The following is a 27,184-nucleotide window of genomic DNA, read 5'->3' as shown; positions in this document are numbered from 1 at the left end:
CTTAAACTATCATCATGCAAACAAGCATATATACCAGCATTGCCCTGTTGGATTCCACCAGGGTACCCAACTGTAACACACTACAGTGCTTTTTTTGCATAAAACTGTGGAGCCATGGAAAATTCCATACTTCTGGCCTCTTTAAATGCACACAGTCTCATATATATTTTCATATGTGAGCATAAAGGTGTATCACATGACTGTCATTATAAAAGGAGAGCATTTGTTAGGAAATTATGATATATGTTATCTGTGCAGAAAGTGAATGAAACTCTCTACAAGGTGTGCATCTGGTCAAATCAGTAACAGTGCAGTCCTCAGTGGAAGACTGAAAGGGACTTCTCAGCAATGAAAACTTGTCAAATTTCAAGTTTCCTTCCATTCTGTATTGATTCCAAATTATCACTAGAGCAAAACACAAACATTATTTTCCTTGTCTGTATAATCAAAAGTTAAATATTTTCATTTTTATCTGAATTTCTCAAAATGAAAACAATTATCTCCTCTGTCCATTTCAGACACATTCATATAATGGCAGCATTTATTTATCCTGAATCAGGGAAATAGGAACTCATCCTTTTTATAAAAAAATAGATAGTGAGTCTAGAACATTATCAACAACAACAGCCAAATCTTCTGAAAACTGGTGGGAATATTGTGATTGACTTGGATATGTCTTGATATTTTTTCTCCTGCAATTCTACCATGCTCTATTTAATCTGCTCCTGACCATTTCATTAACATTTTGTTTCCCATTCCAAGACTTTTATAACCACCAGTAGAATTTATCTGTGTCATGATTCTTGACACATGTTCTTTCAGAAGAACTGGTATTTTCTGACACATATTGGTATTAATTTCTGTTGTTTTCCTTGTACCTCTAAATGACAAGTGAGCAGCTCCCTTGAACGCTGGAGATAGTTTGTTTCCTGTCATATACCTTTAGCAGGCTATCTTCCAATAACATATGCATTTGATGCAGGCTATCTGGTCAAATGAAAGGGTATTTAATGTTCTTTGGCAACATGGCTTATACAACTGCCTGTATTTTTTTGGCCTTTACTCTTCTTTGTTAGTTTACCCAGAGGACTCAATTGAAAGACCATGTACAGAACTATCAAGTAAAATATATCATAAAAAATGACTCACAGAGAATCTAGTGACCTGAAAAAATGCTACTTGAAAAACTAATGACCTAAGTATGCCTCTAAATCTGAGATCATTCAGCATAGAATTCAGAATTCCTCAAAGTGGACATGTAACTAGTGATCCAAATAGAAAATTAAATCTAGCAATGATTTCTTTATAAATCTATATATAAAAAAAGGTCTCTGAAGTCATCCTTTCTGCTTCAAGCTCTCTCTTCTATACCACACTGAAATCTGCAGTGGACAGAGTTTCCTGTGAATGCTTTCTATATTCTGCTCTTGTTTTGTTTACTCTTTCCTTATACTAAAAGAACCCAGAATAAAACCTACTAGCAATTCAGATATTGATGCATGGATGTAAAATGATGTACTATCGGAGGAGTTATGATTTTAATCTACTGTAAAAGATACACTACATAAGCTGACTTACAGATGTTTAATGCTGAGTTGTTCTCTATTGCCATTTAGAAACTATTAATCTGTAAATTAATTGCATCAAAAATTATCTTTCATAATCATAAACTTCTCAAGCCAAAACTGGAAACAGCTTTATTACAGGCTCAGAATTTTATAGTAAAATGTCAATGAATATGAAGATAAATTCAATTTTCACAGGCTCTAAGGAGAATACAAATGATTGACTTTCTATTCTTCAGTCAATAACATATTGACAGTTCTAGGTCCAAATGACAAAACAAAGAGCAGAAATCAATGGCAGTGGAGCAAAGATCAGATCAATAGCTGAATTTCTCATTAATGGCGCGAATGGCAGTTTTACTCACTTTGACAGAAAAAGACAACAGCCTTATGCCCTTTCTGATTGAGAATGGAAGGGCAGAGGTCAAATATGCACAACGAATGTGAATCTGCAATTTCTTTAGACTAAAAAACCTAGGATCTATGACATTAATTTTTAAACAGATATATGATCCCTAGAGTAAAGTCCAACAGCCATCATTAGAAATTATGGTTAAGCACTTACAGTACTGTTAGGGGCTATAAACCAGCTTTCACACACAGTGCTGCTGTGCAGTTATAGGCTCCAGAGCAGAAGAATGTTCATAAATTTGCACAAACGAATCATAGAATCATAGACTGGTTTAGGTTGGAAGGGACCTTAAAGATCATCTAGTTCCACCCCCCTGCCATGGGCATGGACACCCTCCACTAGACCACATTGCCCAAAGCCCCATCCAACCTGGCCTTGAACACTTCCAGGGAGGGGGCCTCCACAATTTCTCTGGGCAACCTGTGCCAGTGCCTCACCACCTTCAATAATGAATTTCTTCCTGATATCTAATCTAATCTAATCTACCCTCCTTCAGTTTAAAGACATTACCCCTTGTCCTATCCCTGCGTGCCCTTGTAACAGTTCCTCTGCAGCTTTCTTGGAGGCCCTCTTCAGGTACTGGAAGCCTGCAACAAGGTCTCCTTGGAGTCTTCTCTTCTCCAGGCTGAACAACCCCAACTCTCTCAGTCTGTCTGCATGGAAGAGGTGGTCTAGCCCTCTGATCATCTTCATGGACCTCCTCTGGACTCACTCCAACAGGTCCATTTCCTTCATATTTTTGGGGCCTCAGAGCTGGATGCAGTACTCCAGGTGGATTCTCAGGAGACTGGAGTAGAGGAGGTGAATCACCTCCCTCGACCTGCTGGTCATACTTCTTTTGATGCAGCCCAGGACACGGTTGGCTTTCTGGGCTTCAAGCATGCATTGCTGGGTCATGTTGAGCTTTTCATCAACCAATACTCCCAAGTCCTTCTCCTCAGGGCTGCTCCCATCCTCCACCCAGCTTGTAGTTGTGCTTAGGATTGCACCAACCCATGTGCAGGACCTTGCACCTGGCTTTGTTGAACTTCATGAGGTTCACATGGGCCCACGTCTCCAGCCTGTCAAGGTCCCTCTGGATGGCATTCCTTCCCTCCAGCATGCCAACCACACCACACAGCTTGGTGTCAATTGAAAAACTTGCTGAGGGTGCACTCAATCCCATTTTCATGTCGCTGGCAAAGATGTTGAACAGTGCCGGTCCCAGTACTGACCCCTGAGGAACACCACTCGTCACCGTTCTCCACTTGGACATTGAGCCATTGACCACAACTCTTTGAGTGCGACCATCCAGCCAATTCCTTATCCACCAAATGGTCCATCCATCAAATCCATGTCTCTCCAATTTAGAGACAAGGATGTCGTGTGGGACACTCTCAATTGCTTGGCACAAGTCCAGGTAGATGATATCACTTGCACTTCCCTTGTCCACCAATGCTGTAACCCCATCATAGAAGGCCACCAAATTTGTCAGGCACGATTTGCCCTTAGTGGCAAAAGGTGGGGGGATTCTGGCTGTTTGGCTGTGGGTCTACTGCAGACTGTGCAGTCTAACTAACTGCTAATAGACAACTATCTAACTCCTTCTCAGCCTCCCTGATGTTACACAGCCTTATCACCACCTCCTATAGCTCAGCCACCTGCTGCAGAAAGTCCTCCACCTGGGCACACCTTTTGCAGCCAGGTCTGACACCTCTCCCTGCCCCAGGAGAAAGGTCTGGGCACTCCCTGCAGCCTGAGGTCTGCACTGCAGCCTCTCCCTTCAGCAACTCCATCTGCATGGAGGCATTGGCTGTGCTGGGGTAAATGTTGCAGACCCCCCCAGCCAGAGCTGCAGCCCTTGCTGTCAGAGAAGTGCCCACCATTCTGCCTGGGGGGTCAGATTGTCGCAGAACAGTGCCCAGTTGCTGGGTTATGTGTATTACAAGTCTCCCACTTGGCCAGTGGAATGCTCCTCCTTTGAAGAGGCGCCCTCTCTGCGCCCCCTCCCACACAAACTGCCACGCCAACAGCCGCACCATGCCATGGCTGACACGCCGCGCCCTGTTGGCCCACTCCAGCAGCTTGCGCTCCCTGGGCTGCCCTGTGTAGGTGTGTGGGTGGCCACCATGGCTCTGGCAATGCCCAGGCCACCTCAGTGGCTCCTGTGAGAGCTGCTGGCTCCTGGTGGGTCTCTCTGCTCCCCTGGAATTTCCCAGCCTCAGGAAAACCCCTGTGCACTGAGGCCTGCTGCTGTGCCTCAGGCTGGGCCAGCTCCGGAGCAGCTCCCCTCAGTGACTGACTGTTGGGTTCTGTCACACCATGGTTGTAATTGTGGGGGGGGGGGTGGGGTGGGGGGTGGTGGTGTGTTGGTGGAAGCTCTACTGTGTTTGTCAGTTAGGTAAAGAAAAGGAACACTGTCTTCAAAATTCCCTTTGTGCTTTTCAAAAAAAGCATGTTGATAAGGACAACATTTATGCCGCATTTATTTTCTGAGCTTCAGTTAAAATAAACAAATGAGTGAAGTTCCTGATAAAGACTGATAATTGTATAGGTGAATAAAAGAAATAATTAATAATTACAAATATCTATTGAGCCAATTCGGTCTAATTATATAGAATAGTGATCGTACTAGTTTCCCAATGTCCCACTCTGCTTCATGGATAACTCTTGTGACTTGAACATCATCTTCTAGTTATTTTTAATAATAGCCAGTTATATTAAAGAAAACCCAATTCAATAGCAGTATACTAGTAAAATTTTGCATAATACATGGGTTACACCAATGATTCTGAAGTAGCTACTCCTATATAAATAATAGCTTTTCCTTCATCAAAAGAAGAATTTTCTGAGAGAAGGATAGAGTAGAAAGCAAGGGGCAGGAACCCCCAAAGCTATTCAAGCTCATAAATCAGAGCTCACAAAAAAACAGTGACAGTAGTCGCTAATTAAACCTAGTCTTTTATGAGAAGTAGTTTTAAAAATGCATTTGAATTACGTTTTATTTTAAATACATTTTACTGATGGCCATATGTAAAGGATAATACAGGATTATATATGACTTGTTGAGTGGTCAGCCAGTTACTGTAAATTGCTGTAGAGTTCAACGGATCAATAGGTTAACTGTAAAACTTTCTACTTATAAGCTTATAATTATCTGTAATACATGGTACTTAAGCCTAACATGCTTATGATATTTATTAACCTTTTATAATCTATTTACACATGCAATGTTTTCTCAGGAATGATAATGTATCTGCAGCATGAAGACTGATCTATATCAGAGCAGAATCTGAAGAATCTAATATTTCTTGTCCTCAAATCAACCTCTCATAACACCTCAGAAAAAAGCCCATGGGTTTCTTTTATAAAATGAAAAAAGTATAAGAATATGAAACTGTGTAAGTAACATATGGCAGAAGTCCTACTCATCTCTTTTTATATATCATATAGGGTTTTTTTATATATTGTTAAGTAATAAATATCAGTAATCAGCTGATTACAATCTAAATTTTCAAAGCATGCATATACTGAACAATATTAGGTCATTCTTAGTTCAAATGTACTTTTATAAAAAGAAACTGCTGTAAAATTATCAGCTTAATTCAGGTTAAACTCTTTGATTATTTTTCACTGGCTTGTAGCATTTTAGGCTTCACATAGCTGAATGGTGGTCATAGCTTCTTACGAAGTTATCAGTACTTTGGAAATTAAGATCCTAAATCATATAAATTATATCAGCCACATTGTAAGTATCCTACTTTCCCAGACTGTTGTATGCCAATTTCTTTTTGTTTCCATGAGTACATTGCCTTTAGATGAAGTCACAAAACTCATTAAAATGCTAAGCAACACTAATCAACCAGCCAGGCAGTAATCAGAATCAGAGAAGAAATGTGGTCATAATCAAGTTAGGCAAGTGCAAGAAGAAAGGAGGAAAATGGAACCATGGGTGATAAGGGAAGAGATGTTTCCAAATGTATGCTTCCTTGCCACCGGAACAATGGAACAGGACTAATTCTACCTAGAGAGACCTGTTCAGCTGATTAAGCAAGATTATTATGGACTATTCCTCTGGTCTTATTGCTGATTGTTTTTTATCAAGGAATATAATGGTTGGAAAAGAGCAAATGGTAATGAAAGGAAAACTGGAACTTTGTGAAACTTCCTGGAGTTTCAAATTCTGTTGGGACATAGAGGACCAGCTACCAATGAATAACCTCCAGAAATCTCAATATGTCTCAGAAAAATGATCAAGCTCCATCCTGTACAAGCAGGAAGAACAAAAGGAGAAAATGTGAATGCTGGATTTAAATAATAGCTGCCCCTTCCAGCTAAAAGCATTCTTCAGTAGTTACATCTATGAATTAAAATAAGAAAATTCCCCACATATTTTATGGTATATTAATCAGTTTGAACTGAACTCAGAAACACAAAGAGCTATAAGGAAATCTGAATCTCTAGTGCCAGCTGAATCCAGCCTCCTTGGTTTGACTTTCAGCCTCCAGCTCAGCTGCTGCATTTCTATATGGAATTTTCAGATGCCTATGGTTTCAGGGCTTTCTATTCAGTATACTAGTTTTTTGCAAACACTTTTGCTAAGTGTATTTTCTTGGTGCCTTATGTAGTAAAGCCTGGACAACTTAGTCTCCTGGACCCTTAAAAGTTAGGCATTGGAGTGCTCCTTGTGAACCTAATCCCTAGTTCTTTACCATATCCTTATCAATATGCGTATAGAAGACAACATGACCTCACTTGCCAGCTTCTCAGACATGACTACAGGGAATAATATATCAAATCTTCAGTTTAAGTCTACTCCTACTTCTGTATGTTATCAGAAAATAAGTTCCTTTTCAGCTTTATCAATGAATAGGGACTGTGAAATGGCAGTTCCTTTGAATTTATCTATACTTATGTTTCCAGAACTTTCAAAATGAGTAAACACTGGGCATTGATATCTATAATCTAGAGGATTTGCAAAGGTAGTCACAGATTCTCTGTGATTTCACCTGCTTCACTGAGGACAATCAGGCAAAGGGCCTCTAAATCCTTAATTACCGATGTACCAGATAGACAGAGCACAGAAGGGATTTTCATATTAAATAAGATAAGGACCATTTTAATTTATTCACAGGGCTAAAAAACCTGGTTACCTCTGAAATCCATTAGTAAGGCAAACAGTTATCTTTACATATGTTAGTTTTCAAAATTAAGATTAATTTTAATACATTCCTTTTCAAAATTGTTCTTAAATTTTTTGAAGTAAAGCAGGAAATGACTGCATTTTAGTCTAAAGTGAAGATTCTACATAAGTAACATGATGTCAGTAGTGTGCTTAAAGCCACACGATCTAATCACTTTGACTTACATTTTTATATACCAACAAATCTGTTCCAGTCATCTGCTAATAAGTGAATTCTGTTTAAGCACTTTCAGATGTTTAGACAGCCTACTGTATTCTGGTGGATTTTAGAAGTCACATAAAATTTCAAAAATAGGTACCAGCCTCATCCATGGACTTTAGTAAACTAATTAGTGTCTTCCTCTTGTTGATGGGAAAAGATGAATGTATTTTTTGTACTGATTTGGAAATTCTGAAATATCTTAGAAATGCGTTATTTTTATATTTTGAATTCTCTTCAGCCTTTTGGATACTATAGTATAGATACATCTCTATGACTTCTATAATTTGGATGTTTAGTCCCTATTTTTTTTCTTATTTGGAATTCAGCAAAATAAGAGATTCCATCAACAGCTATTCCATCTCTACACTCTGGTAGTTTAAACTCCAGTAAAACAGTGTCAAATCAGATGTGGTGAAGTGTTAAATTTTATTAGTTCTCAGTGACTTCCTTGGGATTTGAAACATTCGCTGCTTCCTGAATATCATCTAATTCTGACCTTTATAATTACTCAAGCCATTCAGGCACTATTGCTGGTATCTGGTACAGTTTCCATGTGTGCTGACTTGGTGTCCATCTCTCAGGTTTCTGCATGCAAGACTGCTCTTCGCTCTTGAGCAACACAACACCACAAATTTTTAACTTATGTATATAAAAGCATACATTGATAAGAGACAGAGTCCAAAAAGTTAATCATGTTTTTCTTTTGCAGTCTTCAGAAATAAAGAAAATAGGATTTGGCATTTTATTAGTCTTCTAAATACTGACTACATTTAATTCAATATATTGTGTTATAGATGCATAATAATACATATTTCAGGAAGATTTTTTACAATTGGGTTTGACATCTTGTGCAGTGATTGTCTTGGAGAGTTTTAGCTTTTTGTTTGTTGGGTTAGTTGGTTGGTTGTTTTCTTCTCTGAACTCTGGTACAGAGTGTATGTGCTCTTCCCTTGATTTCAATATCTGTCTGTTCTGTACAAAGCTCTGAAATCATTAAATTAAGCTGCCTTTAATCATAATGGGGAGAGAGGAGGGAGACCAAAGCAGATGGCATTCTCTCATAGTTTAATATCTGTAAGTTATATTGAAATTCCTGAGAGAACATTGAAGTTTAAATCTGCTGTTCCTGTGGAGTCTTAGAAAAAAGTTTAAAGAAGTGAAAAATGAGAAAGAACAAAGAAGTAGACTAAAAAAAATTTTTTTTTTTTTACTTTCCTTGTATATACATTGTTATATGGAGATTTTAACTTTAAATGTCTAAGTGTTAGACATTACCCATAAACACAGGAGGAAAGCAAAACTGTGATGGAGTGTTAGACATTTAAAATTAAAGTCTCCTTGACAGTTTTGCTTTCCTCCTGAGTTTATGGAACTAGTTCAGCTATCCAGACATGTCCCTAGTACCCATTTTTATGTCCATCTGGCTGCAGACTGATGCTAGAAGGAATGGTAGTGGGTCTTCTTTAGGTCCCAATCATATCTCCCAGCACTAAGTGAATATCTTAGATATATGGGACATCCTGAATGTACTAGATAGTTGCATATGGCAATAAAATTGAGTTCTGAAATTCTATATACAGGGCTCTAGAGATATGTTTAAGTGTCCATAATGTTCAACAAAGATGTAGGGATCAATTCCATTGCTCACTTGTAGGCATTTGCTTCCATTTATCTAAAACATCTGCTTAAGATGACAGACATGGCAGAGGAGCTATGTGCTATCTGTGCCATTCTGGAGATGCACTTGGGGTCAGCCCTTGGTCGACACAGGCAATGGAGTCTGGGAAGTAATTTCCCTCCCCAGCAACCAGGTTACTGACTCTCACTGCCATGCTACCCCCACATGGTTATACGACATATCACACTGTATGGACAATTACCTAATTCTGTGTTCTGTAGACCTTTTAAGCAAGGAATAGCCTGCTGCACATATTATAGGAACAGAGACCTGATATACAGAGATGGCCAAACAAAGATTCACAGCACTGGCAGTCATACATTGCACAGAAGTAGTTTGACCACTTCTATTTTGGGCTAAGAGAAATCTCAGAAATCACAGCATGCATACTCAGCATGCAGTTTCAAAGGTTTGCAACAAAATTGGATTAAAAAATAGTATTCTCCACAACCATAGCAGGCTTCAATCAAAGACTGGGAACAGTACTGCATTTCATATTTCTATTTCCTCAGACACTAATATTGTCTCCAAAATTATTCTTTTTATTTTTTAGTGCAAAAAGATTCTTCTTTACTTTCTTTTTAAACTAAAATGTCTTTGACTAATAGAATCAGAATCCAAACATTTAAATAACCTTGCTGTTATGAGTTCTGCTGTAACACAGTACTAGTCGAAGGGTAATTTTTGATGTTTTTTAAATGGTTGAGGTATGTGAAGAGAAAGCTGAAAAAGATACCTACATTAAAAGAGAGATATACCCATAAATTGAAAAATATACATAATTACAAATCTTTAGTAATCATGAGAAAAACACTTTAAAAAATACTTACAATGTCTCTGAAGATTTAAGATAAACTACTGATTTTAAAGTCAATCTTTCCACATTTTAGATTCAACTCATAAGAAAGAAAATAAATCTGTTTGATACTGAATTTTGAAACAGGACTAATAGAGGATAAGAACCACCAAAGTTTTTATTACTGAAGATTTTCTATTTGTAGGATCTGAATACTGCAAGCGACCACTGAGTATCTCCACTTCTCACTGGCTGTGGCAGGAAATATTGCATTCTGTAATGTTTTGGGAACCATTTATGCTTTCCTTGGGTCGGTTGTGCTGGTGTCAGACTTCCTAGTTATGACTGAAACTGTCTAATAAATTTGAAAAAAAAAACCAAAAAACAAACAACTACCCAACAAATACATTTTTAAAAATAATTTTCTGGAATTTTGTAAAAATATTTTCCATCACTGTTTTCTACCACCTGAAGTCATAGTAGGATTGCTGTGCTTGTGAGATGGTGAGGTGAAATATACTGAAGCTAAAACATCAGGTTTTTTACACAATTCTGCAGAGAGAATTTTCAAGACTTTTAATGGCTATATAATTTCTGGTCTTGAGTCTAGAACCTTTTAAAACAGGAAGAAAACTCACTATGTAAATGCTTCTATTTTTTTCACACTTGAGAACCCTTGACCATTTCCACAGCAAATTTATAAGGCAGATTCCAGTTTTCTAATGAAAATGACTAGCACTTAATATTATGTTAGTTTTCAGATAAACAATCTTTTACAGTCTCTGGAACAAAGGAAGCAAGTAAAATTCCTGGCCTGAAAAGTTTATCATCCAAAGTCCAAATCCAGAAAAAAATAAATTAACTTTTCCATAAACTGTGGTTAATCTAGCTAAAAAGTCTCTAGGCTTTACTGGAGAAAACAGTGACTGAGATAACAAGTCATACAGAAATGTAATTCACATTGGGCTGTTCTATACTCTTTGGTATTTTTTTATTTATTTATTTTTTATTTTCAAGTAGAAAAAACAGATGGAAGGGGTATGCTTCTAGATGATATGGGAAGTATGGGACTTCAGAAGGAATTTGAGTGACAAGAGAATGGGCACAGGTGGGACCATTATTCTTAGGCAGACATTGAAAACAGGATATGTGCACATGCATAGCAGTGTAGAGAAGCAGATGCAGTGATATGCACACAAAGGTAGCAGAGAGAAACACTTCAGAACTTTTTTATGTATTCAGTTATTTTGAGCAGTATTGAAATAGTTAATATATTCTCATTTTCTACTAATACCTTGACAAAGTCATTAGTATTTGGAATAGACCCATTCAAGCTTCACTAGGATTAGAAAGCATAGATGTTTTCTACAATTATGACTCCCAGTAGCTGTCCTTAAAAATGAATTTATCTAAAATATTTGGCACATCAAATTAACCTGGAAAAAGCCTATCTATTTTGGGGACTGTGAGCAGGAAAGAATTGCTTCAGTGACCGTGGTAGCTTTTTCAGTAGCTGAAATTATTCCAGAAGAATATTTTTATTCCTCTGGAAGAGGAATAATTTCAGAGAATCCAGTTCTCTGAAGGCAATTTTGAAGGCTGAATACCAAACTGAGGTACTGTGGAAGGATCTGCAGTACTTTACACTGTTTTTCTAGTAGTGCATAATTTCATATCAATCAAATTTTGGGAATTATGTTAGGATGGAAATTGGAGGGCAGTTGTGAAGAAAAGAAAAAAACATAAATTATAAGAAGTGAGAAAATGACTATTCTTTTAGTCTTAAGGAAGTAGATTGTTGTGAATGTTACTGGGTTTAGTTCTAACATGGAAAATGGCTGAACCATTCGCAATGGGGAAATTCTGTAAATTGATTTACCTCAAGCAGCTGTGGAATCACAGAGTAGGTGAGAAGGGGAAAGAAATCTGTGGAGATTGTCTAGTCCAAGCCCTCACTCAAAGCAGGATCAAGTAGAGCAGGTTGCTGGGGCTATGTCCAGTTGGGTTTTGACTACTGAAAGAGTCAAAACCTTTTGATCACCAAAAGGTTGAGACTCCACAACCTCTCTGGGAAACCTGTTTCTATGTTCAGTCACCTTCACAGTAAAATGTACAGTAAAAACAGTAATTAACCTACTTAATGAATTATGGCGTGAAATAAATAAGTGGATGGAAAGTCCTGCAGAATGGAAGACAAGCAGAGGCCAAAGTCCTCTACTCTTGGTCTGTAATGTGCCTAAGGTGAGATAAGGGTAAGTCATCCTTTCAGGTTTTTGTCAAAGATGCAAAAGGCCTAAGGACACTATCTGTCCTGAAGACACTCACTGACTGAAGTGGTGTTCATACTGGCCAACATGTCTGTTGAGTCTGGTTGCAGACATACACAGGCTTCTATTCATTCACAGTAAGGAATACAACAATGAGGAAAGGACCTCTCTATGCTTTACGTCATATTTCTACTGATATTTCTATACTAAACTGGAGAGAGAGTCTGATTTGTTCCCAAAGGAGAGCATTATTATCCATAGTTGTTGGAGGGGCAAAGTGGGTGTTCTTTTTTTTTTTTTTTTTTTTTTTTACGTTTTTGGAATAGATCAACCTGATTCACTATTTCTCTATTGCTCAGTGTGCCAGAGTATAATATCAAGACAGGTCAGGGAATACAGGCTTTTCATGCACAATTCCAATAAGGAAATTGTTCGACAGGTGCAAGATAAAACAAATATACTGCCTACCTATTCCCTGCTGCTGACACACCTACAAAGATTATGGTAATGGAAGAGGAGGATGAGTTTTGCACTTCCTGGAGGAGTGGGAAGAAGTAGAGCAGCTTGCTTCCCTTCAAATATAGCAAAGGTAATGCAATCAAAAGTATTAGTTTGCTAGAAAGATTAATTCAAGAAGACTTTTTTCCTGACAAATTTTTGACAGAAATGAATTTGTCCTTAGAAGAGTTGATATCTCGATAAAAGTAAAATAAGGTGTTCTACTAAGAATGTGATATGCCATGTTTCGAATGAGTTGCAATTTAATTTAATGTTCCTATTCTCTCTGAGTGCTGGAATTCATTCTCCAAGTGAATTTCTTCTCTTAAGATGTATCATGATCTCCTACCTTGATGAGGCAAAATTTAGCATTCACTTAATAGAATTCATTCTCAGTAGAGCTTGTTATAACAGACAGTGGGAGCTGGAAGAACAAAAGAACCAGAGGTATTCCAGCTTCTGTTTCCACAGAACTCTTCTATTGTTTGGCTGTAAGAGAGGTATTGTAAGAGAAAGCAAATACAATTAACAAAAACATGAAATAAGATGAAAGCTCATATTACTTTAAAAGTCAATTTTGATTGAAAATGTCAAATCTAAATGTCACTTGTATGGACTTACTCTGGCATTTTTGTACTTCTAAGTTATGAATGTTGAGTACTTGAGAAAGGCAGTAGAGCATACTTGGCAGGCATTGGAAAGGGGCTCTGAAACTCTGGGAAGTGATGGCAGCGCTAGATTTGCTCCAGGAAAGTTTCATGTTTGTCTGACACCAGTGCAGGTGTAGGATGTGGCTACTCTAGTCTGTCTTCCCCCCCTTTCTGCCACCTTCTAACTTCTCTGAAACTTTCTAATTTGAAAATTCTTTGAAACTCTTATGATTTGATTAAAATGGGCACCAATTCCTGTTCCTCTTTTGACTTTCTTCATTCCTAAGTGACTCTTATACAAGCTACACAAGAGCAGAATAAATATGTCATACTTATACAAGGTTTGGACTAATACCCGTCAGTTTAGTTTTATGCAACCTATACTAATACTAAAAATTTGTTTTGTGATTTATTTTTTTTTTTCATAGTGACTCCCTTATATTGCAACTTATCTGTTGGGATTTCCCTTCTGCTGTTGATAAATTTTTGCGCAGTGAATATTGATTGCCATGGTGCCCTTCTTAATTTTCAAACAAAAAGAAAATTCCACAACATGACTGACAGTGCCTAAGCCTAATGGGTTTAGACATACTCAGAAATGCTCTATTCTGTTTAATTACAGGTGTACGGGATGGGCAAACATTTTTTAGATATATTCAATCTTTTCCCTAATTTAAGTTCTTCAGAATAACTGAATGTCATGTAACCAGATGGCAGGAGCTCTGCAATTCTCCCAAGTAATTGAGGACAAAATAATCTTTCACAATTGCTCCATGCCACAGTCATACATAGAAGTTCTTGCATCAGGTATCTCGAAGTGTGTGAACACTTACAGGGATCTGCTTGTTGTACGATACTGGAAAACATCCATCAGGGAAAAAGTTTAAGAGTATCAGACTGGACAAGTTCTAAATAGAGTAGGCTAGTCCAGAAGCACTCCTTGGTCTGGTAAAATTTCTGAGCAGCATAGTTACATCAGGAAAACCTTTAAATGTTAGCTGAAACTTAATTTCCCTTTCTGACTGATTGTCCTACAGATTACTGAAGTTTTCTTTTCTTTGATATCTTCGGTATCTTTGGCCTGTGACATCCTAGCAACAACATTATTCCCATTATTCCTGCCTTTAACTAAGGGATCCCAGATGCAATTTCTTCCTCTCACCTCCTTTGCCTTCAGTTAATGTAGTTATATTTAGAGAGAGTAGCAATGAAAAAAAACCCAACCAAGTGATGTGGGAAATGTGGCTTGGAAAGCTAAGCTTGCATATACATATACGGAAAAGGGTAAGGAAAGGGCATCTTTAAAGTAACTAAACTAGTAACTAAACATGCTAATAAATATTTCTGATTAAATGAGTATGACTGTTGGGCCTCAGTAAATACATTTGGATATATTTTGTTCAAGAGTCATAATACATAGTACAAGACTCAGTAAGGGTTTAAGTTTTAATCTTTAATGTAGACTGTGAATAAGCATGAGAAAAAAACATGCTTTCGTGATATGCTGAATGGTAGTCAGAGAAATCTACTCCCTCAGTTAAGTGGTGTTTCAACTGTTGGGAGAATACTCTGGTCCATTATCGCCTACAGGATCTATTTTTTTTAGCTAAATCTTAAGTCTTATACCTCAGGAAAGAGCACATTTCACTTAGCTTGTGTAATAGGCTTTCAAATACTTAGAAATCTTTATGCAACAGGAGCGACAAGAATAAAAAAACTTGTATTCTACAATTAGGACTTCTTCATTAATCACTTTTATGAGATATAACAAAGTAATATGAATGTCAAGCGAAAACATCATCACAAGTAATAAAAAAGCATAACTGTGACCTTAAGTGGAATTAATTGACTATTGAGTAACAGCATAAAAATTCAAAATAGCCAAGGAGTTCATTTTTAGGGCAGTGTGTATCTAAATACTTCATATAAAACAGCAAATAAGGGTGGGATTAGAAGTAAAACAGTACAAAATCCACAGTATTTGTAAATGGTCTACTAAAGAATTATTCCTAAATAATCTGTAAAGCAAATTTTCACAGTGGTAGCATAACATAACTGTGAGATAATGAAGCAATACAATCCTCTTTAGCTGTCCCTCATCAGTTAGGCAGGACATGTCCAGGTTAATTAAAGGCTAGAGGTGATACCAAGACTATTTGGTTGTAGGTGAAGGTATGCTCAGTAAGTAACATCAAACATCCAAGTGCTAGGTCCTCCAGGATTTCAAGTATCATGTGTGCCCAAGTAGGCCAGAAGAGTAAGACAGAAGGACAACCCCACAATTAAAGACTCCCTCCCACTACCTGCAGGCTTTAAACAGGCCTTTTCATCCACTTATCTTTCAAACAAAATACCTGCTCTACATTTTGTTGGGTGTCTTTTATAATGCTTACCTACCAGAGCAGAGGCATTAGGAAATAGAGGTGATAGAACTTGAGTTTTCTGAATTCTGAGTGGACTTGAACAGAAGACAGTCTCTGAAGTCATCCCACTTAGCTTATGTTGCTATGCCTAAATTAGAAAACTAACCACCTTAGATTATCTCTTTGTGTATGTATACTGGAGGCATGTGGACACTTCTAAAGAAAGTTTCTGCCTCATTAAGATAATTTGCTTCACTAAGACTAGATGAAGCTCTAGCTCCTGACTTAATTACTGCAACCAACTGCCTGAGGTTAGGTGATAAATTTGAGCCCAAACCTCCAAAATTGTCCGGGTATACCTAACAGGTTTATTTTGGGATTAGAGTGTTTCACTTCAGTTATGTCTATGACCTACTTTATGAATCTTTTACTGGGCATGTTACAAAATATTACAAAAGCCTTCAAACAACTGGAAGCAGTGTTGAAGCAATTGCACCAATGGCCGCGAGGCTGTGTGGGCCAGACTATGAAGATGGAAAGACATACAAGCAGATTTTAATTTGATTTAATTTATTTTTTGCTTACTTTATTTTATTTAATTTTGTTCTATTGGTATTCTAAGACTAAGAAGTTAGGACAATTTGCAGCTATGGTTGTGTAGGACATCTTACTTATCCTTGATCCCATATGTGTGCACCTCTTATTATACAGTCCTTCAGGACCTGATGTTATGCTATTATTTTCTTTTTTCTGCAGGATGCTGCTCATTCAACCATTCTATTGAAAATAAAATGTGCTTCTGTATTGAATTTGGCTGCAAACCTTAGATCTTTCACCTCAATTTTATGCAGAAGTTGGCAAGTATTTAGAGTTTAGGCAGGAATTTGGAGATTGGTCATGTAATTTAGGTTGCTGAATGTTATCCTAGGGGGTTGGAGTCTTTGCTATTCATGCTGTGTAAAAACTTGCTTAATTCACATAGTGTTGTTTTTGCAATTTGATTGAATTATTGTAACTTTTCTAAACCATAACATAATAGAAAATAAAAAATAAACAGTAATAAACCACAGTAATGATACATGTCTTTTTGTTCTCTTTTGTGACTGGTCTATGTAGAAGACTGACATGTACACTAACCCAAAGAGATTAACCCTTCAGTCCATAGGTTGGCAATCTGAGGGGGTCTTTTTCAAATGCCATGTTTAGGCCATTCCTGGCCATAATCCAGCTCCTATTCCTGTACATATTTGCTTATACTTAAATTAGTTATGTAAAATTAAATTCTATGAAGACCAGCATTATGAATCAACAATTTTTAATTAAAAACATAAAGGTATTCTACTAATTATTTGTAGACAGTGAATGCATCCAGAGGGATCACTAATTGAAATTTCAGAGGGTTTTTTCCAGTATTCATTCAGTTTTGATGAGATAGTTAAGGAAGAAACTAGACTCAGGGGTTTCAAAGAAAAGCATGAAATATACCATCTACTCGGATTTAGATATCATTTAAAAAATTCAAACTTTTATGAAATTTATCATTAAACTATTATGTACAGAAAATATTAAAATAATAGACTTTCATTAAAAAAAATAACCACATTTGGACTAAAATTAAGTCTGTATTAATGCAGTTTTCTGGCTCAGGGACCTCACTTCTTGATGTGAATATTTCTTGAGAAGAAATATTCTGACTGCAGAAAAATGTAAATGACCTCTAAGATTAAAAAATGTACATACTGAAGTAATGCATTAGTCTATTTTTAAGTCTAATTATTTTATTTTTTTTAAGAATTAAGTTCATGTTGAAATATTTGAATCCATTATTTTTATTCATTAGAAATAGTCTGAGAAAACAGTTGGAAATTGTCAGAAATGTCAGTTAAGTCTTAGATATATTTTCTAACTTCTAGAAAATGAATTATAGGAAAACAGAAAGTGTAATTAGTACAAGACTCCTTCACAGACATTTTGAATTCACTTGTTTCAAATGCACTGCTATACAAAGTTGGCATACAGTGTGCCCCTTTCTATTATTTTTAGTAAAATGGATTTCTTGCTGTGATAAGTGATGCAATTGTAAATTTCAACTGAAAAGTGATTCTGATAAAACAGTGGGTAGCATTTTTATTTAAGTAACAATGATGTTATTCAGCAGCTATTATAAGTGGTCTGAAATATGACGCTGTAGTCAAAAACAACAGTGGAAAGTCATTGTTATCTTTTAGCATTTGGAATTTTTGTCCTTGGGAAGAAGTCCTGGGACTTGTTTGGATAAATTTAAGTATGAACAAATTAAGAGTATCAATGAAATAGCACTTCAATGTAAAGAAAGATCTGTCAGGCTTTTTTATAATACTGTCAAGATTGAAACAATCCTTCAAAACACCTAAAATTAAAGGAATATTACAGGCTACATTTCTTAATTCATATTAGATACACTTGGCTATAGTAAATGAAAAGAGTTCATGTACTCAGAGAAATCAGTATTATCCGATATGAGTTTTGGGCTTTATCAAATCTGTCTGCCAGGTAGAGAACAAATAACAGAGATGTCTAACTTTGAGAAGATGAACAAATACTCTGAAGTAAATTATCTATCAACATTTCTTTGCCCATTTAATGATGAGAGGGTGAAGCAGTTCACTTAATTAGTGACAAACTTTGATGACTGTATGTTAACAAACATCCAGTTTCTGTTAGAACTTTAATACTCTGTCCCTGACTTGTGCCTTCATGTGGAAAGCAGGGTAAGTAACTTTTCTCTTCATAAAAGACAAGTTACTCACTGTGTGTAAATACAAAACTGGGAATTCATGCTCCTGTCTGGAATAGAGCAGACATGCTGACTCATCTTACAGTAGGAAGAAGAGTGATTTTTTTTCCTGAAAACATGCAAGGAGGGAATGGAGAACAAAAGATGAAAACAGTGACGAATTACAGTTGTGCTATATAAGTTACTAAGAGTTATAAAAGATTTGATGTTACATTTCCCCCCTTTTCTATTGCTTCTTCATGTAGCTTTAACCTATCTGAGGCTGAGTTCTTGTTTTTCCTGTAAATCCTTATCATGGACATTTCAAAAGAAATTCCATAGAAGACTTGCAAGGGACAACTGGAGACACATGTTACAGAGGATAGATAAGATAGATAGCAGTGAAAGGATATTAGTAACAACCTCAAACCCTCTGATACAGCCGGAGTCAACAGCCAAACTTTTAGATACATAATCCCTTCCCTTCTATTCATAGAAGCAATGAAGAACTGTTTAAGGAACAGCTTTCAGAAAGTGGTGTGGATGTCTTCTCTCCGAATTGTCTGGCTTCCTCCCTGCGGGTACCGAGAGATGAAGGAGGTCATCATGGTTGGGTGTCTTACAGCCTGGCTGCAGTTTACATCTTTATTAGTGCTACAGGACTGATGTAGCCAGGATATACTAAGGGAACGGCAACAGCACATATAGATCAGACTACTGCATCAGTTTTCATCTTTGCTGTCCAGCAAAGTCAAGGCTGAGAAACTTGAACTTTGTGAGTTTACAGCATCCAAAGGAAAGGATCTCCAGTCTCGATGTGAGTTTGGAGAGTGAATGAGGCATACAACCTGGGCTGCTCTACTAAGGCTCCACTCATTAATTCTCAGCAATCTACTGACAACCAGGCCCTCCCAAGCAAGTGGAGTCCCCAACATCAGCACGAACCTTCTTTAACCAAGCAAATTTTAAATTATTGTCATATTTAGATACTGTTTCCAGAAAGTTCTTCAAGCTATACTTTTTCAGCTGTTCTTTCATTAAGATTGTTAATTGTTATTGCATTATTTTACTTGATTTGAGTTCTAGCTTTCCAGGTTTGAAGTTCTATTCCTTTAGGATAACTAAAATTTCCTGGTAGTGTTTCATGCACTGATACTGGAGAGGTCTGCTTCAAACTTTGGTTCTATATTAACTTTATTTATTTGTCTAGGAATACCAATCTAGAGATGAGAAAACCTGAAAGAGTTCAAATTGTGAGTTTTATATGCAATAAATCAAGGTTTGTAAAATATCAGAGTTCTCTGTCTTTTCTCTGCAAGCTTAGATTATGAGTAAACTGTGGAAAAAAATATGAGATTGCAGTAAGGTTATATACTATTGTGGAAAACTGGAAAGTTCCTCTGAATGAGGAGGACGGTATTATAGACAAAAAAAAAACACCTCTTCTGCTTTTGGCTGCAGTAGAGTTAATTTTCTTCATAGTACCTTGAGCAGTGCTTATACAGCATCAAGGCATTTTGTACTTCTCACACAGCCACACCAGCAAGTAGGCTGGAGGTAGACAAGAAGTTAGGAGAGGACACAGCTAGGACAGCTTGACCCCAGCTGACCAAAGGGTTGTCCCATAATGTCAAGCATAGCAAGTAAATCTGGGGAGGAAAGTTTGCCAGGATTGCCATTGCTTGGTTGGGCATCAGGTTTCTTCTTGATTTTTTTTTTTTTTTGGTGGTGGTGGTAGGGTTTTAAGGTTTTGTTTTGGGATTTTTTCTTAAAAAACTGCCTTTATCTTAACCCACGAGTTTTCTAGCTTTTCCCCTTCCAATTCTCTTCCCCATCTCACCGAGCAGGGTATTGAGCAAGTGGTTGTGTAGTGCTTAGATGCCTACCAGGATTAAACCACAGCAATCCTTTATTTGGAAAAAATAAAATAAAATAAGTAAAATAAAATAACCAATAACCAATAACTGAGTTTATCACAGAATTAAACATTTGTATATTGCTGCGAAGCAGAATGATTATTTTTCAGAGCTACTGTTACTAATAAATGTTTTCTAGTTTATCTATAATATTGAAATATTTTAAAATAGAAGTGTCTTTTTTTTTTTCTTATTGTAATTGTTTATAGGAAGAAAAATAAAAGAAACCTGAAGTATATTCTCCCAACAGAAACAATTTTCATGTTTTTCTACCCCAAAATAACTCTACTAATATACAGGTAAAAAGCAGATCATACATTTCTCTTCATTCTTTTAATAACAAAGTACACCCTATCTAATTTGGCCAGCCAGTGTTGTTGACACAAGTGATAGCTAGATGATTGCCCTATCATAAGCAACTATCCTATGGAACAATTTAAATTAAGGTATAGAAATGCCATATCCAGGCCATGGTAACATAGTATAAATACAGAATTTTAAACTGGCAATTTTTATGTAAACTGTAATAGCTGTCTATTCCTGCTAGAAATGCAATTGTTAACAATCAAAACTATAGAAATAAAACAAAACTAAAAAGAAACATAACAAAAAAGCCCTCGTGGTCAAATAAAAAACTATTCATTAAAACATTTTAGTTTTAATGTTTGAAATGGACAAACATGGTGTATAGGAGATATAATTTTGACAGTTATTATTTTCTAGATTGCATGTTCTGGTCTTGTAACACTTCTTTATTAGCCAGTTAAATGAATTTATTGTTGGTACAGAGAGAGGCCATGATTAGAAAGTTATGGTTTTAGAAGCTGCAAATAAATCTCATGTTGAAGGCTTTACATAATTCCATGAATCTATACTGGAAAAGTCCTTGTAGCAAAATTCATTATTTCTGTTACAGTGGAAAAATGTAGATAGACAGCATACAAGCTGTATCATCCAGATTAATTAGGAGAAAAAATTCTGTAAGTATATCCAACCGCCTACTAAGCAGGTACACGCTGCTACATTAGCTGAATCGAAACCTCTTGGATTAGCATGATGTGCAATATTCTTTTGTCATACTTGGTTGACAGCAAAGGAAACAGAAATAATAAAATGGAAAACAAAAATCTACTCAAACAAATCCTTAACGGGCAGTATTGAAACAGAGCTCTGTAATGTTTTTTTTTCCTTGCCATAAACCGTTTAACTCAAAGAAAGTAAAAATAAATGGAAATTAATTTAACTGTTTCTATGGCACCTTCACATGTCCAAGAAGTAAGGACCTGACATTTAAAATAATCAAAATATAAATAAAATGCATATTTTTAAATGATCATAGTTATCAACTGGGACAAATTAGCAAGGGATGTCATAGATGGATTGTTTGTGTCAAAACTAGGTGCTGTAAAAGTATGCTACAGTTAGACAAATTGCAGAAATATGAATCATGGGATGAAACCTATGAACTATTTCACAATAGAGATCAATAAACATAATGTGAAACTTTGCCCTAACAATCTAAGATTCAGATGAATTGCTTATGGGCTTTTGATATCATACTGATATGAAAATATTGTTTAATCAATAAAAAAAAACCATTCAGTAGTGATAGTGAATCGATAAGTGTAGAATAATATGATTTGCTTTACAATTCATCTTCATTAACAAAACCAGTAATGATAATTGTAATAAGATCATAGGATATAATTACAAATCACAATGAGCATCTCTAGTTAAATAGTTATGGGGTATTTAAAAATATAGGATACATTATACTAAATATGTAAATATAAAATAATTGATAAATTCTGAAAACATTTTGCAAAGATTAGTGAAAACACTTTCATCCACTATTTTAATGAAAATAAGTGAGAAAACGAAGTGGTATTTCTTTATTGATAATCCAAAGGTACATGTATAAACTTGCAAGTCATCTCTAAAACCACTTTTAAGCAGAATCTTATTAAGTGATTTTAAAATTATGGCCACTAAGAAAGTGGATATCATAGGGAGCATGGAGCCATTCAAACTGTTTGAATGATGGTTGTTTACAACATTCTCCTGAAAGATTCTTATGTGACATAAATAACAGGAACTGATGCCAATTCTCTGTGATTTAAAAAAAAAAAAATACACTTGAAAGAATAATATGTTAATTGTCCCTCCTCAGATATACAACAGAGATTTGGTGAGTCAAAAATAAAGATGGGTTGTTCATCATGAAAATGGAGATGTTTGGATGGTTGGACATTTAATGACATATACTGATGAATCCTAATGAAAGCTAATCTTACTGAAAACAAATTAAGGGAAGTTAAATATTTTACAATAAATATGTCAAAGAAAGACCAGAAGAAAATATCTTCCAATGACAGTGGAAGGTGTCTATACATTGTGAGAGAAAAAACAAGTATATTTAAAAAGAGATTTAAGTGTCAAACTGTCAAATGCTTCTATGTCTGATATGACCCACCAGTTACAAATAAAAAACATAAAAAAAATGTGAGAGCAAGCTATTAATATCTCACATAGTTAAATTAAGTTGATACTGCCAATTACAAGATCCTGTTCACAGGTGTGTAATTGCATTACCTCTTAAAATAGCTGAGCTTAAGCAAGATAGATGTGACAAAAACCTCAGTTCAGACATGCTAAATAAAGCAGTGGTAACATTTATTTAATATCTAAAAACCCAGAAGATATCTTCTTTGCTAAGAATGTTACATCACAGGATATGCAATCTCTGCACAGGTTTTGCAATTACTTTTTCTTATACTACCATAGTATACAGCACAAGAATTGAAAACTATCACTCTTTCATATGTATTTATTGCTTCTTTTCTCAAAGAAAAGCAAGAACTGCCAATTTCAGTAACAGATGGTATTAGAATGGGATTGAAGAGAAGTGACTGGGTTATGGAAGCCTGAAGGAGAAAACCTTGTCCTGAGGCTGAAAATTTGGACTTAAATGCTGGAACTGCCTATGTACTAGATTTGAAACCTGCTGAAAAAATGGATGAAAATTGGAATGTTGTGAATGGCATGAAATGTGTGAAATGGTATATAGTGTGGGTAAATCAAATCAGGATTGTTGTAAGAAGTGATTGAAGTAAGGTGTCATATCCTAGCTTTAGGAGGTCTCAATTAGCATTCTCAATAAAGTTATCCGAAGACAGCATCTTAGTAAATAAATAAATAAATAAATAAATAAATAAAATCTAGCTAAGGAGGAACCCATGGGGGGGGTGGGGGTGGAAAAAGCTAGTGCCTATTCTATTTGCCTTACATCTGTAGTTCTATAGTGCTTTTATATCAATCTATATTTATGTTGATCTGTATCTATCTACACATACATGTTTAATACTGGAAGCTGTTACTCCTTAATAAAAGAGATAAAAGCTGATGAGAGGATTTTCTTTGCTAACATTGATAAATCATGAAATATATTACATCTTGTTTCTCCCACCTACCCCAGAATCCTGAAGAAAAACACGGGTGATTCTCTGGAACTATTATTCCCAGGGCTTCTCCTAACATATAATTTACGTGACTTTTTGTTCATTTGCCTCCAAAAGCTATTGATAAAATCACAGCCCCCCTCAAACAGATTTTGTTTCATACACTTTACTGAGTCTCGTTTCTTACTTTTATTGAATTAATGTATTATGCTAACATCAGTGGTTCCTCTGTTGTACATACTTTGACTTTTTTGTACTATAGCTGCTGTTCTCCCTACTTACTGCTTCAATAAGCTCTTATATATAAGGATCTGACTATGGTAAAAGGAAGGTTTTCAGGAAAAGACTACATTTTCATGCAAGGCAAATGTCATTCAGTGGCATTTTTTCATGTCAGGGAAAATGCCATTTTAGGTGGTCAAGCTTCTATTTAGCTCCTTGAATGATTCATCATAAATCATTCACTTTAGCCCCCTGATTATTTTTTTATTATTTATTTATTTATTTTGTACAGCTCACTGAACTCCTACCAATTTGTCAGTATCTTTATGGAAATTTGATGCCCAGAGCTGAATGCACTGCTGTAGGTGAAATCACACCAGTGCCTTAGAAAAATAAGTTCTATTAGACCTTTGCTTTGTAAGGCAATGCATACGCAGAACAAAATTTCTATTAGCTTTTTTATTTTACTGAAACAATATTTCACATTGGAAACCGATATCGATTTTACTGTCCAGTATTTCCAGAGTTAATGCTTTCCAAGTGGTTGCCTCCCTTTCAGTCTTTGTAGGGTTTGGTTTATCTCTTCACAGATTCATGAGCTTGCATTTTTTCAAGCTGAATCTCTGATTTTTCTGCCCATGTTGCTAATTTCTGAGTCCTCTTCGGTGCTTACATATCTTCTAAAACTACCATTGGCAAATTTCCGCAGCAATTTCCTTGTTTGCTATTTTCTGTTAAATTCTAATAGAAATTATATATCTGATTTCTGGGTCTTCAGCTTCTTTCTCAAGTATATATATGGAAATTTACAAATAGTATTTCAAATGTATTCTTCAGTCAGGTTTCAATGTGCTGTTTCTCTAAAGTAATTGTAAATGCAAAAATTTATGAACAATAGAAAATAAAGAACTTTCTTTATTGGATTACTTGAGTTGAAATCGAGGTTCAAAATTGCCACTGACTTCAACAGCAGAAGTAACATCACTGTATATTGTATCACTGAATAAAGAGAATACCTTGCAGGAGTTTTTTTGTTTGTTTTGTTTTTAACATATGTACATTTTAAGAATGGGATTATTCATTTCATTTTATTGAAGAAAAAATACTTACTAGGTTTTTCTTTTCCATAAGTATGCACCCACACACCCTCACACAGGCAGAATACATTATTTTATTGGTTTGCTGAACTAGCTTTCTGTGGATTGCCCTACTTGGTTCGATGTTCTTAACAATAGATATCTTCATCCTCAAGGGTTGTTACTTTGTCACCTTTAATGAACATAATAGATCTGTTCCTTAGCAAACATCAAATGGTTTTATCGAAATTAAGAGACTCATGACTATTTATACAAGCTGAAGCTTACTCACGCATATGTGTGACTGCATTTTGTTTCACATTTCTATGTGACAGAATTCTGGAGATGCTGCTCTCTACAGTATTAAATTCAGCATACTCTCATATTGCTTTAAAATGAATGTCATGCAATCATATGTTAAGAATAAAGCATTGGAAGTGGTATCCAAAATTATTATTATATATAAGGCACTGCAAAAATTGTATATCTAAATCGCTGAATATCAGAAGTATTAAAAAATTTACATTGGGAATACAGACATTTCAGTACTATCTTACTCTAGATATATAGACATACCAGTGTGTGTGTGTGTGTGTGTGTGATTTATCCTTATTGCATTAATACTTTTCATCTTTTATTGTATGAATAATGCATGAATTTTATTTTCTTTGTGCTTTGTCATTCAGAAAACAATATCATAAAATCACACCTCCAGATCCATTCTCATTTGGACTGAACACATTAAATATTATTAGCTCAGAAATATGACAGCTATGAAAACATGTGGAGCCCATGGATTCCAGCTGAGAATTGAAGAGAGCTTTTGAGCAACATCATTACTAAATAAGCATGTTCACTAGACCTCCTATTTTTCCAGGAGTTAGGAAAATACAGAATCATAACATCTAAGCTGATTTATTTTTAACAAAAATTTCCACTTAAAATACATGAAAGGACTGTGTAGTGAATTTCTTTCTTCTTAATTTAGAAAAAAAGAATCTCACCATTGTTCATGTGAGATAAGTGGGACTCTAAGACAACTGCCAGGAGAGCAAAAAAGGTTGAGATTTACATATTTAGTAGTAGAATTATATCAATATTCACATGGAAAATATATTGCTAGAGTGAATAATGTACTACTTTCTGAATCCATCTTGAAGGATGCATTTTCTCTATGAGACAGTTCTATTCCCAATGAGATGAGGAGTGTCCAGATCTGTCCCTGTGTCATATAACCTAGTGGTGTCTAAAGGTCGAAAGTATCTTGCAGAATGTAGAAGTTTTCAGGAAATATGAACACATTACCCATATTAGTGGATTAACAATACGAGTGAATGAAGAACCGAAACACTGGTTTCATCTTCAGCATGAAAGAGCTCAAATCAAGCTAGTGGGAACATTTATGTTTCCAAAGATTATGATACGCTGAAGTTCTGCCCTGAACATCTGTGATATGGGTTAGTGACCTGGGCTAGTGACCTACAAGCAGCTCAAATGCAGTTACTGTGCCAAAGTTAGATCAGGGCTTCTGCAGGGATGTTCTGTTAGGGAGGCTGGAAACTACTCGCAGATATGTATTCTATGAGGAGGCAGTGAACAACAAAAAAACCTTTCAAGGCCACTATAGCCGGTGTCAGAGTCCATACCTGACGCGACCATGACACAGTTGGCCATCTCCTGCCTTCTACAGTCCCTTGGAGGTCCTGATCCTCAAGATATATGTCTTGTTTGTAGATACAGCTCCCAGGACTTGGAAGGTCATCTTCCTTGTTTATAACCTTCATTTTGAAACTAAATACAATGAAATATGCTATCCTGAGAGTATTATACTTCCATAAACAAATTTCCTATGTTACAAGTTAATTTTTCTTAGGCTGCTTATTTGTAAAGTAGTCAGTTTTTTGCAAGTAATCTCAGAAACCTGAATTCAAACTTTAGCAGCTAATGTTTTTTTGAAGTGGCTGAGCATAAGCTACCTTCTTATAAGCAAGAACCTTACAGACTTAAGCTCTGAGAATGGATTAAACAGAACTTTCTAGTTTTGCAGTGCACAATAATAATAATAGTAATAATAATAATAATAATTCACAAATGTTGCTTTATGCAGAAAGAGCCCAGTACACAAACTACCAAAATACCTTCTC

The sequence above is a fragment of the Balearica regulorum genome, chromosome 3, assembly GCF_011004875.1.
Source record: "Balearica regulorum gibbericeps isolate bBalReg1 chromosome 3, bBalReg1.pri, whole genome shotgun sequence".
Lineage (NCBI taxonomy): Eukaryota > Metazoa > Chordata > Aves > Gruiformes > Gruidae > Balearica > Balearica regulorum.
The sequence above is the reverse complement of the archived record's forward strand: the minus strand, read 5'-3'. Positions refer to the sequence as shown.